At 41.5% G+C, this 17,774-nt stretch overlaps 1 protein-coding gene across 3 annotated transcripts in view; it reads right to left on the reverse strand.

Moving 5' to 3' along the window:
* The window catches only part of LOC122564562 (cadherin-12-like), a 623,768-nt gene that overhangs the window by 328,409 nt on the left and 277,585 nt on the right, over positions 1–17,774 (reverse strand). Inside the window, exon 1 of one of the 3 annotated variants that reach the window (XM_087978475.1) lies at positions 17,218–17,309. The exons of the other annotated variants lie outside the window; for them this stretch is intronic. The gene's annotated coding sequence lies outside the window, so the exon portion shown is untranslated. Of the gene's footprint in view, positions 1–17,217; positions 17,310–17,774 lie in introns of those variants that run through there. 3 annotated transcript variants of the gene reach the window in all.

The following is a 17,774-nucleotide window of genomic DNA, read 5'->3' on the forward strand; positions in this document are numbered from 1 at the left end:
ACGATACTTTGATTTATTCAGTCTGTAGCAGCTGAGACAGGATCAAACTCAAAACCTTTTCTCTCAGTCTGGTTCTGAGGCATACCAAGCAGAGATACTTTCTGGAATAATCCATAACAAACTCTCATTTCATATTTGCAAAAGATCTAAGAGAAAGGGGTTAAGTCTAAAACTATTTCCATATTTTTAATTGGCTTGAAATTGACACAAAGCTTCCTGAGGGGATATTCAATGATAAAAGATAACACACACGGCATGACAATGCTGATTCATTATTGTTGCAAATATCTACTTAAGTAAAATGCTATCTGTAATACTACATTTGATTCATCTATGACAATAAATTGCTGCCTTGCTCTGATTAAACTCTTTAGTCCACAGTCTTGGCAATTATCGAATACGCTGTCCTTTATTAATGGATGGAAGTTATTTCTTCAATTAATGTGCAATATTTGAAAAAAGGAGTTGTAATCATGTACCAATTCTGTGATTTTGAGAGAAGGAGAGGAACAGGAAAATAAGTCTCAGAATTGTGGGACAATAGAGAGATTTGTGTAACACTAGACCAGAGCTAAGTTTCTACTCAGTGTTGAATTGACAAAGAACATCTCTGGGAAATAGAGGGAATGGTTTCTTATTGGTGGAGACCAGAATGCTTTTTAACCTCATTCTGAGTGATATTGATTGAGTTACCTCTGAAACCAACTGATTTTTGTGATATTGATTTTTGATCAAGAGATTTTAGAGTTATGCACATCAGACTGAGAAATGGAGTTGGGACTAGAAATCAGGTCAGCCATGACGTTCCCATGAATGGCAGAGCCAGATTGAGGAGCTGAATGGCTTATTACTTTCCTTTGTCAATGTGGTCTCCGTGTGCCTGGACAGGACAAATTGTTATAAAGGACCGGTGGCAAAATTTACCAGGCTGGAATTGGATGTAATGTTTTGCAAATAGAGACTGGGAGGACTAATATGATCTTTCCTTTCTTGCTCCTCAGATGCTGTCTGACCTGCAGTGCGTTTCTAGCATTTCACACTCGACTCTGATCTCCTACATCTGCAGTCCTCACTTTCTCCTAATATGACCTTTGCTCAAGGTGTGATTGTTATGAGAGAAGTGAGGTCAAGATGTTTAATGCATATTGAGGTGTGAGCAGGGCATAATGGGAATGGGGTAGAGAGGAAGCTCATCACTCCTTCACTGCTGATGTGTGGTTGGAGGCAAAGGCAGAGAATAAGGGAATCTGACAGGTTGTCTGTGTCTTCAGTAGAGATGGAATATTGTTCAAGTTTAAATTTATCAGACATGGTGTTGATTCATTAAATCTTTGCCATCCTGTTCCTCTCTCCCTCTGAGAATCACTGAATTGTTATGGTATAGAGGAGGACACTTAGGTCATTGTGTCTGCACCAGCTCGGTTATCTGATGCCAATCTCCTGTCATATCCCCCCAGCCCTGCACACCATTACTAGCCAACTTACCATCTAATGCCTCAATTGAAGCTGCCACTACACATTTCCAGGCAGAGAATTCCATGCCCTAACGACTTGTGTGAATAGATTTGTTCTCACATCATCCTTGACTCAAAGTTAGAATGTCTTTAATCAGGTTTGATAATTTTTCCCCTGTAGATGCTTTGGATGTTATGAATGAAACTGAAACATTGAATGTTTTCAAAAAGAAGTTTAAGGCTAAAAAGATGAAAGGGTATGTGAAGAAGGCAGGAAGAGGGAGCTGAAGTGGGTGATCAGCCATGGATGGTGCAGCAGGCTGAAAGGACTGAATGGCCTATTCTTGCTCTTTTTCTACTTTTCCACCTTTACTGTGTTAAAGGCATTATACAAATGCAAGTTTTTGTTGTTGTTGTAGTGGGGTGCTATTAGTATGACCATTCAAAGCTTTTCTGCAGCCAATAGGAACAAAAAACCCAAACATCTTCAACACTATGTATAATATGATGACAAGAGACTTTAATTCACCAGGGAATGGCTTCCACTTGCAATAACCTTGGACTTCTTGAATGTGCGCTTACAGGCAGTGAAGTGTTAAAAATACATTTCTCTCAGTTCCATTGTACCAGTCAAAAACAAATCAATTGTGATACTCACCAAAACAAAAGACTAAAACTGAAAAACAGGAGTATGCATCACGTAACTGATCCATTGATCCAATTGCTCAGTTCAATGGTTCTTCCACTGAATGGGGAGTGCAGTCTGTTTGGAAAGACGCACAGCAATCAAAGTAATAATCTGAGGAAACAGTAAATGTACCCGGTGCCCACTACTGTATGAAATAATGAAGATAGCAATCAATGTTAAACTTTGAATATATGTCCCCAGTTGACAGTCAGAGTAAAGGACAAACTCGCACCCAATTCGTAAGGCTTATGCTTTACCCATTTCTCAATGATTGGGAAAACATTGGTTTTAGACCTGAACTTTACCAACTTGTGCAACTGCTTCAAACTTTGCACAGAACTAAGTCTGAAAGAAGTTCTTTGCAAGAAATAACACAGTACCTTGGCATGTTCAGGGCACGTGGAACAATTTTTACTGATTAATATGCAAAGCTTAGAGATGAGGTAAGTGGTTTGGAAAATTAGACCTGGGAGTCAAATGTCTAATATAGAGCTGTCACAATTTAAATGGTCATTTCAACATTGGCTCCTGATATCCAGATGCAATTGTACAAGTTGCCCATCTAATGAAGGACAATGTGTAGGAACTGTTACCAATGTCAACTGTGACCATCTCTGAAGCAAACGTTTGAGGACTCAAATCCCAGTCCAAGGCTAAAACCCAAAAGTCTGGGCTCAACCTTTAGTACTCCATTGTTGCAAGAGCTGCCTTTTGGATTTTTGTTTTGCCCACAATGTACATGTATCCATTGCTTTCTGTAACTGTCAAGCAGAATGGAATATAGCTTGGAATCATAATGTGACACCTTGCGCTCAGAACGCCATCAGATTCAAGATGGTTATAGCAAAGGACAAAGATGGGCTTGACCATTCTAAAGTCAGGGGAGGCTGATTTTAAAAGATCAGATATGATTTATCTCGAGTTAACTGGGATCAGATACGTTAGAGTCAAAGAGTCATACGGCACGGAAACAGACCATTCGATCCAACCAGTGATGTCGAACATAATTCCAAATTAAACCAGTCCCACCTGCCTGCTCCTGACTCATAACCCTCCAAACCTTTCCCATTCGTGTATCCATCCAAATGTTTTTCAAACATTGTAATTGTATCCATATCCACCATTTTCTCAGGAAGTTCATTCCACATGCGAACCACCCTAAAAGATTTGCGAGTCTGTCTCAGGATAGGGGATGAGTTCAAGAAGGAAATAGAGAAAGGACAGAGCCAGCATCTTCCAACAAAGAAAATTGTGGAACAAGAAAGCAGGAAATTTGGAGAGCAAAAAGGGAGCATGAGAGATCAATAGCAGGTAAAATAAAGGAAAGTCTGTGCCCAATGCAATTCCGCAGGGTCGATGATAGAGCCCTTGCTGTTTTTGGTTTATGTAAATGATTTAGACTTGAATGTACAAGGGTGTATCAATAAGTTCATGGATAAGATAAGAAATAGTGGGTTGGTAAATAGTGAGGAGAATAGCCTTAAACTACAAGCAGATATAAATGGGTTGATCAGCGACCAATTCAATCAGATAAATGTGAGGTAATGCACTCAGGCAGGACAAACAAGGTGAGGGAATACATGATGAATGTAGAGACCTTGGGAAGCACTGAGGTTCAGAGGGATGTTGGTGTGCATGTCCATTGGTCTCTTTGTCAGGGAGGTGGAAAATGTAGTTAAAAAGGTATTTGGGATACTTGCCTTTATTAGCTAAGGCACTGAGGTTAAGAGGAGGTAGGTTATGCTGGAACTGTTTAAAATGTTATTTAGCCCACAACAAGAATATTGTGTGCAGTTCTGGAATCCAAATTACAAGAGGGATGTGACTGTGTTGGAGACGCTGTGGAAAAGATATACCAGGATGTTGCCTGGACTGGAGAGTTTACTTACGAGGAGAGCTTGAACAAACTGATGTTGATTTCCTCAGTTCAGTGGAGATTGGGAAGTGACATGATTGAGGTGTATACAATAATGAGGGGCATAGATAGGGTAGACAGCAAGAAACCTTTCCCCTGGATGGAGGAATCAATGACAAAGGGGGCATAGATTTAAGGTAAGGGGCAGGCGATTTTGAGGAAATGTGGGACAAGACCTAATTTATTCCATGCCTAGTGTACTCTTACTGAAGAGAAAGTGAGGATTGCAGATGCTGGAGATCAGAACCAAGAGTGTGGTGCTAGAAAAGTACAGCAGGTCAGGCAGCATGCGAGAAGCAGGAGAGTCGATGTTTCGGGCATTTCTGATAAACTGCTTTTGCCTGAAGTGTCGACTGTCCTGCTCCTGCTCCTTGGACGCTGCCTTACCTGCTGTGCTTTTTCAGCACTCCACTCTCGAATCTACTGTCACTAATGGACAATGAGCAGCATTCAGAAAGATTGGTTTTGCCACAATGACAAACTTATATTTCGGGGACAAAACATATCCACAACAATAAATTACTCATTTAAATGCAAAATTGATTAACATGACCATTCCATAGTGTCAAGCAGTGGAACGAAAAACATCAGAACAGCAGGAGGCCATTCAGTTTATTGAACCTGCCCCACTATATAGAGGAGTCATGGCTAACTGAACACTTCACTATATTTTACTCACCCCATCCCCATAACCCTATACTCCACTGGCAACCAAAATTCTATTAGTCTCTATTTAAAACATATTCAAAATCTGAGTTCCACAGCCTAGTAGAGAAACCCACGTCACCACCCTCTGAGTTAAAAAAATTCTCCTCATGTCAGCCCTAAGTAGCATGCCCATTATTTTTACTTTATCCCCCTGATTTTAGACTCCCCAACTGGGGAAAACACTATACCTGCATCTACTATGTGTATCTGGTACAGTAGCTCAGCGATCAGGACTGCTACCTCACGGAGCCAAGCACCCGAGTTTAAGTTCCACATCAGATGGCTGTCTATGTGAGTTTGCCCATTCTCCCCATGTCTGTGTGGAGTTTGCCCATTCTCCCCATGTCTGTGTGGAGTTTGCCCATTCTCCCCATGTCTGTGTGGAGTTTGCCCATTCTCCCCATGTCTGTGTGGAGTTTGCCCATTCTCCCCATGTCTGTGGTGAGTTTGCCCATTCTCCCCATGTCTGTGTGGAGTTTGCCCATTCTCCCCATGTCTGTGTGGAGTTTGCCCATTCTCCCCATGTCTGTGTGGAGTTTGCCCATTCTCCCCATGTCTGTGTGGAGTTTGCCCATTCTCCCCATGTCTGTGTGGAGTTTGCCCATTCTCCCCATGTCTGTGTGAGTTTGCCCATTCTCCCCATGTCTGTGTGAGTTTGCCCATTCTCCCCATGTCTGTGTGGAGTTTGCCCATTCTCCCCATGTCTGTGTGGAATTTCCTCTGGGTGATCTGGTTTCCTCCCAAGGTCCAAAGATGTGCAGAATAGGTAGGTTAGCCAATGAAAATGCAAGGATAGGATAGGGAGGTGGGACTAGGTGGAATGCTGTTTGGAAGGTCAGTGTGCACTCAACGGACCGAATGGCCTGTACGGACTCTATGATCCCTTGAAGCATTTTGTATGTTTTAAAAACTGGAGAATATAGGCCAATCTCTCTTCATAGGAAAGCCCCACCATTCCAGAAATCTGGTGAAGCTTTGTTGCTGTCCCTGTAGACAATAATATCTTTCTCAACATAAGGAGACCACAACTGCACACAGTAGTCCAGGTACAAGCTCTTATACAAGTGAGCTAAAACTTCACCACTCATGTACTCTAAACTGAAGCAAGGCAATACTGTCCCTGTCCACGCAGGACCCCATACTGGGGCCACACCAGGTCCCTCGGGTTATACCAGACCACTTAGATGAACATTGTGACCTGCTGGTCACCTGTTGAGCCAGCTGCTTTTAATTTTAACTTAGTTCACTCCCACCCTCATACAAACCAAAACCTGGTACCCACAGGCACAGGAGTTCATGTGGACCTATTCCTTCCAAATAAGATCATCCAATTCATTTTCATCTCCCAGCCTCCAATCGCTTTGTGGAAGCCCTGCAGAAGAACACTCTCATGGACCCTTATTCCTCACTGAGGGTCATTACAGCAAATATCACTCATATTCAAAAGCCAAGTTAAATCATTGGAAAGGACTGATTCACATCTCCTGCATGATGGATCAGTTTCTCATTTCTCACAAGTTTGTCTTCTCTATTGGATTCCTGCTTCAGTTAGTTTTATTAAAATGAATGCACTTTGTTTTGAGAGTCTAATAGTATTTACAACACTTAAATTTAATACAATGAGATAATATGCAGCCTTATTCTTTGATTTCTCTTTAAACCCATGCACTATGCACTTATGACTTCTAATAATTATAAATTGCTCAATTCAATTGTCAGTCTTATGAAAAGACATAATACACAATGAAGCATCTTGTGCTGTCATAGCATTCCCTACCTCTAGGTCAGACCTTACCCAGTGATACGTGTTATCAACCAGATCAATCCCCCTCAAAGTATTTTAAGAAGATAGCGTCAACCCTTACCTTTTCTTATTTTAAAGTTGGATGTGCAGTGCTGTGTTTCAGATGCAACGCAACTGGTCAAACTACTTGACATTAAGCAAAACACAATTTATTTAAACAGCATAGTTAAAATACAAGAGAAATTTAGAATAACCTAACTGTTGGAAACCTTAATCAATACAGTAACTATTACTAATTAACTGTTTCAACATTGTAACATCCCATAAACACACCCATTGGCAAAAAACTTAATTTCGACACACATTCTCACATGCAGTTCTCCAATCCAAGGAGGAAAAAACATCAAGAGAAAATTTGGAGAGGGTAGCAACCAGGAGGTATTCACTAAAGCTTCCAACTTTTTTGAGACCTCAAAGATTTCTGCTTAAACTAAATCTGAAAACTGAAAATAAAAACAGAAATGCCTGGTTTATGAAAGCAGGCCACACCCAGGCTGCTTCAGTTTGTTCCAACTTAAAGAAACCCAACACCTCATAAATTCTTTACTTTCTTAGAGACAGCCCAGTACCTCTGCCATACAGCCTCTTTTCTAAAAAAAGGACAAAATAGCCCGTTAAAGTGACAGCATTATAAAATATATCATAATGCATCTCAAAAGGTTGATCACAAATATGTGTTTTTGTTTGAATTCCTGTTCCCTGCATCTTGGATTCTATGAAACCTGGAATGTATTCATCTCAGTATCTGCCTTGAAGTACATGGTCTCTCACAGAATATAATCTTGAATCAATTGATGGTGACTTTTGTGACCAGCGCCGGGAATGATACAAAACTTCTGTAATGGTTCTCAAGTTTTGAGACGTGCATACTCAGAGAATGTTAAGTAACACAGGAGCAAATTGCCACATAAAATAATCTGTACTGCAACTGCAGATCAAAATCTAAGTAACAATCTAAGAATGAGCTGACACTTGCTCAAACAATCGACTGCACTAAGTTCTCACCATGGCTATGAATTTTTGCACAAGAACATTGCAGCTTTTCTCTGGAGTTTTACAGTCCAATCTGAACATAGTCTTGGAAGAGGCATTGTACTGGTTCTCGGGAATCAGGCTCAGAACCACACAGGTTCCAAAGGCACAGCGGCAAAGGAGAAAAAAACATACAATCTTAATTGCTCTCCAGCCTGGGGCGGTTCATTTAATTCAATGGCAAATACAATCCATGATTGGCACTTACATCCAACCACTGCTGTCAACAGAATTAATAGCTTTGCCACTGTGACACCATCCTGATTGTTTGCCATGTTTTAATTCCTTTTTGAGAAATATATATGAATTTTATATCCACTTGCAAGTGAACTCTCTCCAATGAGTAATTTTCCATTATTATTTCCCTGCATATCTCCCTATCTCTTGGTAGGTTTTTTCTGTGGTACAATTCTACAGCTGCTGAAAATCCACTCTGTTTCTCACTGTGGATTCCACGTGAAAAAAACATTAACAAGTATTACTGTAAGAATTGCAAAGAATGAACACAGATTGGTAGAGTCATAGAGATGTACAGAAACGGACCCATCATCCATGCTGACCAGAGATCCTAAATTAATCTAGTCCCATTTGCCAGCATTTGGTTCTTATCTCTCTAAACCCTCCCTATTCATATATCCATCCAGATGCCTTTACTGTGGACAAGACATGATCCCATTAAAATACATAAACTTCTTCAATCTTGAGTGCCAGCTTATCCTCCTTACAAGATGTTAACAAGACTGGGATAAGGAAAAGCTTCCAGCCTAGGAAGCCATGGTCTAATGGGGGTTTTCCTTATCTATCCATCCTAGAAACTCAGCTAATGACCCAGGGGATCTGGGTCCCAATGTAGCACATGATGGAATTTGAATTCAATAAAAGCATTAAGAACCTGATGACGATAACATTTTTTTTGATTGATTGGGGGATAAGTCTGGATTAGTGGTGCTGGAAGAGCACAGCTGTTCAGGCAGCATCTGAGGAGTAGTAAAATCGATGTTTCGGGCAAAAGCCCTTCATCAGGAATACAGGCAGAGAGCCTGAAGGGTGGAGAGATAAATGAGAGGAGGGTGGGGGTGGGGAGAAAGTAGCATAGAGTACAATAGGTGAGTGGGGAAGGGGATGGAGGTGATAGGTCAGGGGGAGGGTGGAGTGGATAAGTGGAAAAGAAGATAGGCAGGTAGAACAAGTCATGGGGACAGTGCTGAGCTGGAAGTTTGGAACTAGGGTGAGGTGGGGGAAGGGGAAATGAGGAAGCTGTTGAAGTCCACATTGATGCCCTGGGGTTGAAGTGTTCCGAGGCGGAAGATGAGGCGTTCTTCCTCCAGGTGTCGGGTGATGAGGGTGCGGCGGTGAAGGAGGCCCAGACCTCCATGTCCTCGGCAGAGTGGGAAGGCAAGTTGAAATGTTGGGCCACAGGGCGGTGTGGTTGATGGGGGATAAGTCTATCTGGCTCATTAGTGTCCTCCAGAGAAGGAAATCTGCACTCCCTACCTGGTCTGGCCAAATGTGACTCTGAACTGCACTCTGAAATGACTCAGACTGAGTTGTATCAATTTCTACAACGTCTCAACAGAACAATGAAAGCCTTCACAGTGGTTCAAAAAGACACCTCACTGTCACCTTCTCAAAGACAACTAAGGATGGGCAATAAATGCTGGCCCAACCAGCAATGCCCACATCCTGCAAGGGAATAAAAACCAAGGTGTTTAACAATCAATTATGAGTAGGCAAACGTGAGGACTGCAGATGCTGGAAACCAGAGTCTAGATCAGAGTGGTGCTGGAAAAGCACAGCAGGTCAGGCAGCATCTGTGGAGCAGGAAAATTGACATTTCAGGCAAAAGCCCTTCATAAGGAATGGAGACAGGGAGACTCCAGGGTGGAGAGATAAATGGGAGGGGGGGTGGGGCTGGGGAGGAGGTAGCAAAGAGTACAATAGGTGAATGGGGGTGGGGATGGAGGTGATAGGTCAGAGAGGAGGGTAGGGGAAGATAACAAAGAGTATTCTTGTAGAGAGAGGAGGAGAACGTCTTCAAGGTAGGCATCCTTGCAAGAGGACTTGCAGTAAGGTTAAAATCAACTAGGCAAATGTGAGGACTACAGATGCTGGAAACCAGAGTTTAGATTAGAGTGGTGCTGGAAAAGTACAGCAGTTCAGGCAGCATCTGAGGAGCAGGAAGCCTACTTGAAGAAGTTCTCCTCCTCTCTCCACAAGAATACTCTTTGCTACCTTCCCCCACCCTCCCCCTGACCGATCAGCTCCATCCCCACCCCATTCACCTATTGTACTCTTTGATACATTCTCCCCAGCACACACACCCCCCCACCCCCCACTGAGCTGCCTTCTTGAATCACTGCAGTCTGTGTGCTGTAGGTTGACCCACAATGCCATTCAGGACATAATTCCTGGATTTTGATGCAGTGATACTGAAGGAATGGCAATATATTTCCAAGTCAGGATGGGGAGTGGCTTGGAGGAGAACTTGCAGGGGGTGGTGCTCCCATGTATCTGCTGTCGTCTTAGATGGAAATGGACATTGGTTTGGAAGATGCTTACTTAGAGAGTCATTCAACCTAGTAATAGATATTTTGGTCCAAATAGTCTATGCTGACCATGTGCCTAAACCAAACCTGTCCCACCTGCTTGCATTTGATCCATTTCCCTCCAAATCTTTCCTGTTCATGTACTTATCTAAATGTCTTTTAAATGTTGTAACTGTTAACACATCCACCATTTCCTCTTGCAGTTCTGTCCACATACCTCTGGAAAAAGTTGTCCCTCATTTCCTTTTTAAATATTTATCCTCTCACTTTTAAAAATATGCCCTTTACTTTGAACTCCGCCACCCTAGGGAAAAGAAACTTTGCTGTTCACCTTATCTATGTCCCTCATTGTTTTATAAACGTCTTTAAGGTCACCCCTCGACCTCATACACTCCAGTACAAAAAGACCCGGCCTATCCAGCCTAGGTTTATAACTCAAACGTTCCTTTCCTGGCAAAATCCTGGTAAATCATTTCTAAGTCCTCTCCAATTTAATAATATCCTTCCCATAACAGGGTGACCAAAGCTGTACATGGAACTCACCAGGCCTCACCAATGTCTTGTACAACTACAACATGACGTCCAAACTCCTATACTCAGAAACCTGAGCTATGAAGACAAGTTGGTTAAATGCCTTTATAACCACCCTGTCTCCTTGTAACACAAAATTCAAAGAATTATGTAACTGAACCCCTAGATCTCTGTTCTACAACACTACCTAGGGCGCTAGCATTAATTATATAAATCCTGTCCTTGTTTGTATTAGTAAAATGCAATACTTCACATTTATTTTAATTAAATTCTATCTGCCACTCCTCAGCACCTTGGTCCAATTGATTAAGATCTCTTTGTACTCTTAGATAATCTTCATTGTTCACTATACCACCAAGTTTGGTGTCATCCACAAACTTACTAACCATATTTTCAAAATTCTCATCCAATTCATTTATAAAAATGACAAACAAAAGTGGACCCAGTACTGATCCCTATGGAACACTGCTGTTTATAGTCTCCAGTCTGATAAACCATACTCCACCATCACAGTCTGCCTCCTACTGGTAAGCCAATTTTTTATCCAATTGGTAAGCTCTCCCTGAATCCCATGTGATGTATCTTTTTTAATTAGGTGGGCAACGGGTGTTAAAATAGAATTCACCAGTTTCCAAATCTCCTCAACCCTCCTATCTCATCCCAGGTCCAGTCCTCCCTCACCATCCTTCTCCCTTGACCTGACCCTACTGTCTTTCATCTTTCCCATCAACCGCTCCACCCTTCCCACTAATCAATCACAATCACCTCCAACCTCCATCTATCCAACACCTACCTTTCCCCTAACCCCATCTACCTCCCCCTGTTTATTTCACAGCCCCCTTCACTCCTTCCCCCCCAAATCCTGATGAAAGGTTCCGACCTGAAACATCAATCCCCCTGCTGCTCTGATGCAGTTTGACCTGCTGTGCTTTTTCCAGCTCCACACATTATCAACTCACATTTTTACCAATTAGTCTATCATGTGGAACTTTACTAAAGGCTTCACTGTAGTCTATGTAAACAACATCTACCGCTCTGCCTCATCAAACCTTTTGATCACTTCTCAAAAAACTCAATCAAGTTTCTGGGACATGATTCCCCTTGCACAAAGCCATACTAACTATCCCAAATCAGACCTTGCCTCTTCGAATGCATGTAAATCTCATCTTTCAGAATCAACTCCAATGCCTCACCCACCACTGATGTCAGACTCACAGGTCTATAATTCTCCGGCTTCTCCTTACAGCCTTTCTTAAGTAAAGACACAACCTTAGCCACCCTCCAGTCCAAACAGGCTGCTTGGTCCTGGAAGGTATCTAGCTTCTCGAGTCGTGTTAGAGCTACACCCATCCAGGGCAAGTGGGGAGTATTACATCACACTCCTGACTTGTGCCTTGTGGATGATGTACAGACTTTGGAGAGTCAGGAGTTGAGTTCCTTGAGGATTCCTAGCCTCTGATTTGCTCTTGTAGCCACTGTGCTTATATGGTGAGTCCAGCTGAGTATCTGGTCGATGATAAATCCAAAGATGTTGATAGTAACACCATTGAATGTTAAGAGGTGGTGGGTCGAATGTGTCTTATAGAGATGAGCATTGCCTGGCATTTGTGATGTATGAATGTTACTTGTAACATGTCAGCCAAGCCTGGATATTGCCTAGATCTTGTTTCATTTGAACATGGACTGCATCAGCATCTGAGAAGCCGCAAATGGTGCTGAACATTGTGCCATCATTGGTGAACATTCCCAATACTGACCTTATGATAATGGGAAGATAATTGATGAAGCAGCTGAAGATGGTTGGTCCTAGAATACTATCCTAAGGAATTCCTGCAGAGGTGTCCTGGAGCTGAGATAACTGACCTCCAACAACCACAACCATCTTCCTCTGTGCTGGGATTGACTCTAATCACTGGAGAGTTTGCCCCATGATAGCCATTAATTTCAGTTTTACAGGGCCTCCTTGATGCCATACTCAGTCAGATGCATCAGTCATACCCTTTAGGGAAGGGTATCTGCCATTTTTATCCAGTCTAGCTGAGATGTGACTCCCACCCACAGCAGAGTCATTGGCTCTGATCTACTTTCTGGATAATAAATGTTGGCATAGCCAATGAAGCCCACATTCTATGAATGAATAAAAAATAATAGCCCTTAATTGGACCATCAATTATTCAAATTTTCTCTCAAAGTTTGTCTGATAAGCAATTCCTACACAGAGCCCCCACTGGGAAATATTACCAGCTCAGTGTTTGCATTAAGGAGGTGACCCAGTGTTGCTTCCAGGCATTCTACTGGTCCACCCATCTCCCCATCATTTGATATGAGGCATATGCGGTGTGCCCTATGTTACTATTTGCAAATGCCAATATGTAAATTAACACTAGTTCAAATACATTATCCAATGTTATGAGCATGTTGTACTGACGAATGAAGAGGGATTATTGTCCAACTAAGTTAGTCTGATATCAGTGTGTGGATCAGAATAATGCCAACAGTACAAGGTTCGATCCCTGCCTAGGCTCAGGTCAAGCCAACAAATAAGTGCAAAGGAACTGCTTTTGGCCAGAGACTGACTCTTGGATACAACAGGAAGAAATGACCCAGGTTGATCAGTTTTATTATCCAAACATCACCTGATATTTGGGTAAAATCTAACATGTCATTCCTGATACTTTGCTCTGTGCATTGTTGAATCTGTAAGTAAGCATTTGCACATATTTGCTAAATGGTAACAACTCAATCACTGGGCAGTTCAGGATTTCTTCTATTACAATGCTTTACCTTCTGTCCAGAGCTCAGAGGGTTTTATTCACATCTCTTTAATCAGAGGTAATAGCTTTGTGTTCAAAATTGGATACTTATGCAAAGGAATCTAAGTAGGCAGTCCGGTGCAGGACCAAAGGAGTACTGAATTGTTGGAGGGTCAGTACTAAGGGAATACTGCACTGTTGGAGAGAGAATACTGAGGGAGTGTTGTACTGTCAGACAGTCAGTACTGAGGGAGTTCTGCCTTGTTGGAGAGTCAGTATAAAGGGAGTGCTGCACAGTCATTGGGTCAGTACTGAGGGAGGGCTACACTATCAGAGGATCAGTGCTGAGGGAATACTACACAATCAGAAGATCAGTATTGATGGAGATCTGCACAGTCAGAGATGTTATGCTTTTACTAACGCACCAATCTGATGCTCCATCTACCCTCTCAAGTGATGTAAAAGATCCAGAAACTATTTCAAAGAAGATCAGAGGGGCTCAACACTTCATAATGATTAAAATATATCATTTAACCAACATCTCGGAGAAGACGGTATCTGGCCACATCAGGTGACTGTTATGGGGAACTGGCTCTCTACCAGATAGTTTCCTGCATTATAATTGAGAGAACATTGATTGTAGGTGGGGTGTATTGGGACATCCTGAGGTTGTGATAGAAATATTTTTATTTCTGTCCTGAGATATTTAACCTTCAGTGGGTTTTCACCGTGGAGCAGAATCCAATGTGGAGGAGAACAGTGAGATTTCATTAAAGACTTTGACCCCAGGGGCTAGGTTCTCCACTTTGAAACTCTGTGACACTCTGTGCTATTTTTATGATATAAATACTATGCTCCTGGCACTATCCTGCTGTGGATCAGACTTCTAACTGGCTGCAAAAGCAGAATTCTGTGCAACTTTCTGTGGAAGACAAACGTTGACTGAAAGCATGGCAGGTTGTTTGACATCCACTTCAGAGATCTCACACCCTTGAAATAAAAGTAGTTGTGTTCAATAATGGAACTGCGCAAAGTGGCAGATTTATAGTGAAAATGGACCAATTCAGAGAGACAGAACATCAGGGTACAGTTGTAGACCACTGAACGGCACTATCCCATAAACTGCTGCACCTCCCCAGACCCCTAGAAAGAAATCCCTCACTTCCTCCACACCTCCCAGTTATTTCAGGATTGCCAAATATCAACAGGATACCATTGGCACCATGGTCCTGATGATTCTGTCTCAAACAGGAAGGAAAGGAAGTGATTGGAGGAAGAGCATTGACTGGGATTAGTACTCTAATGGGATGTTATGGCATGGGGCCAAGGGCCTGCTGTTTCTTCACATAAAAAACAAAATGAAATGTGGGAAGACAAATAAACTCAGAGTGGTCAATGAATAAATGTGCACTCAGCGTACTTAGCTAACGGAATATCCATTTTTTAATGCAAATACGGAAGGTGATGTAATTCGTTCAAAGGTGCAAATATAAATAGATGGGTTTTTAAATTGTGAATTAATTAGTCATTCCTACAAACTCCTTTAGGCCATGAAAATCTCACATGGTTCATTTCATGCCAAAAACTATCAGACAGAAACCGAAGACACTCTCCACCAGGTTTTAATTGTCACAGAATCACAGAATTATTAAAGTGCAGAAGGAGGCCATTCGACCCATCTTGCTTGTACCAGCTCTATTGTTTAGTCTGGTTCTATTACCCCATGCCAATTTCCTTCCTCCTCCCCATGTCCTTGCTATCCAAATTTTCCTTCAATGCCTTAATGGAACATGCTTACACCATATTTCTAGGCAGCGCCTTCCATGTTTATATCTGAACATGAGCCTTTAAGGGCCAGACTCCTGTCATGTCTTCAGAGTGCACCCTCTTGCTGGCTGTGCTGAAGATTTGGCTGAGTGCCTTTCCCAACAGAGGAACATCAGGTAAGGCTCTGGAGAGATGAGGTGAACATGTGGGATTGCAACTGCAGGAGTGTTGTGGAGCTGGGATAAACACTTCTCGTTTGTAACCACCCACAGGGCAAACAACCTTTTAGGTGAATGTTTATATTTGAGGAGATGATGGTATCAATGCAATATGACTGAACTTGTTATCCGGACACTCAGTCTCATGATCTGGGGGACATGGGTTCAATGACCACCAAAACAGCTTGTGGATATTAAATTCGTTAATGCAATCATAAATATAAAGTTAACCTTTAGAGTGAATGTTTATGTTACACAGACTGATAATGGCCATTGATTGTTGTAAAAGTATATCTGTTTGACTAATTCCTTTCAGGGAAGGTCATCTGCCATCCTTCTGTGGTCTGGACTACATGTGACTCCTGACGCACAACAATGTGGTTGGTTCATAAATGCCAACTGAAGTGCCCAGCCCGTTATTTCAAGAGCAAATGGAGATGGTCAATAATGCCTGACCTTTTTGGGGAAAACCGTGACCCATGAATGAAGAAACAAAAAAAACAAATTAATCAAGAAACATTTTTATTTTATTTTAGCAACATAAATATAATTTAAATAATTATGATAAATTCATTTACATGGATATGCCAAACAGTTTTGAACTAATGTTTGTTTACATATGATAAATTAGTGTGGAGGCACGAAACTTAAAACAGTGACTGTAAACTAAATCATAATTAAAACACACATTAATTTTGAAAACTTTACTAGACTGGCTCCTGAAATGAAAGGATATAGTGTAGATTGGGGCTACATTTCCTGGAATTGAGAAGAACGAGTTGTGATATTACTGAAGCATGTAACATTCTCAGCAGGTTTGACAGAGCTGCTAAAATGATATAGATTCCCCTTACTGAGGAGTGTAGAAATTAGGCATCATAGTTTCAGGATAAAGGGATAGTAATTAGGGTTTGAGAAGCTGGACATTTACTGACTCAGAGGGCTGTGAATCAAATGGAGATTGTAGAGCTGTTGGAATTCTCCAACTCCACAGAACTGTGGTTTCTCAGTTTTTGGAAATATTGAAAACTTGAGATTGACAGATTTTTGGACACTGGGAATTGAGGGTTAATGGGGTGCAAATAGTCACTTCATCGGACTGAACGAGTATTGCTGAAAAGTAAATACATTTTGTTGAAAGTTTTCATTTTGCACTTGTCATGACAATTTGCGAAAATGCCAGTTTAAGGCAGAAGCCAACATTTAATGTTTTGTGAGAGCACAGTGTGAATTAGTTGGGAAGTGGACTCTGCTTGGTGGGGGTATTACCATTTTTTTTCAACAACACTCAAGTGATGGGAATTAGACAGAGGAAGGTAGAATTAAAACAGCAGATTAGCCTTGATCTCATTGACTGAAGGAACAGATTTGAGGGACTGAATGGTCTACTCCTGCTCCCATTTCTTTTGTTCTTTTGACCTGTGCTGTGAAATTTCCATGGGCAGATTTTTCATGCCAAACCCAATAATGGAATGCTGAAAATGTGTTTCAGACATGCTCAAATAAACAGATCTCTCAATGCAATAATGAGAACAGCATTTTATTGTCCTATTGTTTAGCTATAAGTTATTAAATGGATGTGAAGAAATATAACACTAATTTGCAGCTATCATTCATTGCCAAACATCTCTGCAACAGCTCGGAACATTGGCAAAATGCTTTTGTTTGAACCGGTTTAATTGTATTCAGAACCTTGCTATAAAAATGAATAATCTGAGAATCTTCCCGGAAGGAGCCATCACTTATCATTTCACTTTTCTGCTAGATTTTAAATTCTGAGATGAACAGAAAATGAACGCACCTGATGTAAGTACTTGAAATACATTACAGAGTCAAGTCTTGTTCCACATCATTTCCCACTTGTCAGTATTCTGTTGTACTTGTCTTTCGTTCTCTCCATAGCTGTATAAAATCAGCTCATCTGTAATATGAATAGCTTTCTGTTTCAAATTTACCTGGAGATCCTTCTTTGCCTAATGTTTGACTCTTCTTTACAAGAATGAAAATAAATGAGTACATCCCTCTTATTTTTCACTATTCAGAGAGATGATTGCTTCAGTCATTCTCGTTCCAGCCATTTTTCAGGCACTGGAGGCATGGGACACACAAACAAGTCCCGGCTTGCTCTGCAAGTGTCTGGTTTTTCTCATAATCTTAACAAATAAATTGGACTCGGAAGAATAGATGCACACAGGGCACTGTAACCTACCACTCAGTTGCTACTAGTGTGCAGAGAATACTGTTGAACAATAATTTAATTGCCTGTTCATTTTTTTTTTTCAATGGTAATTGTTTACTGACCACGGTCATAAGTTCGGGGCTTCTCTGAGATCCATAGTGGCAGAGTGTAGATTTCAT

Source organism: Chiloscyllium plagiosum, unplaced genomic scaffold (genome assembly GCF_037043375.1).
Source record: "Chiloscyllium plagiosum isolate Xiang-an unplaced genomic scaffold, Cpla_swu_hap1 HiC_scaffold_34, whole genome shotgun sequence".
NCBI classification, from domain to species: Eukaryota; Metazoa; Chordata; class Chondrichthyes; order Orectolobiformes; family Hemiscylliidae; genus Chiloscyllium; species Chiloscyllium plagiosum.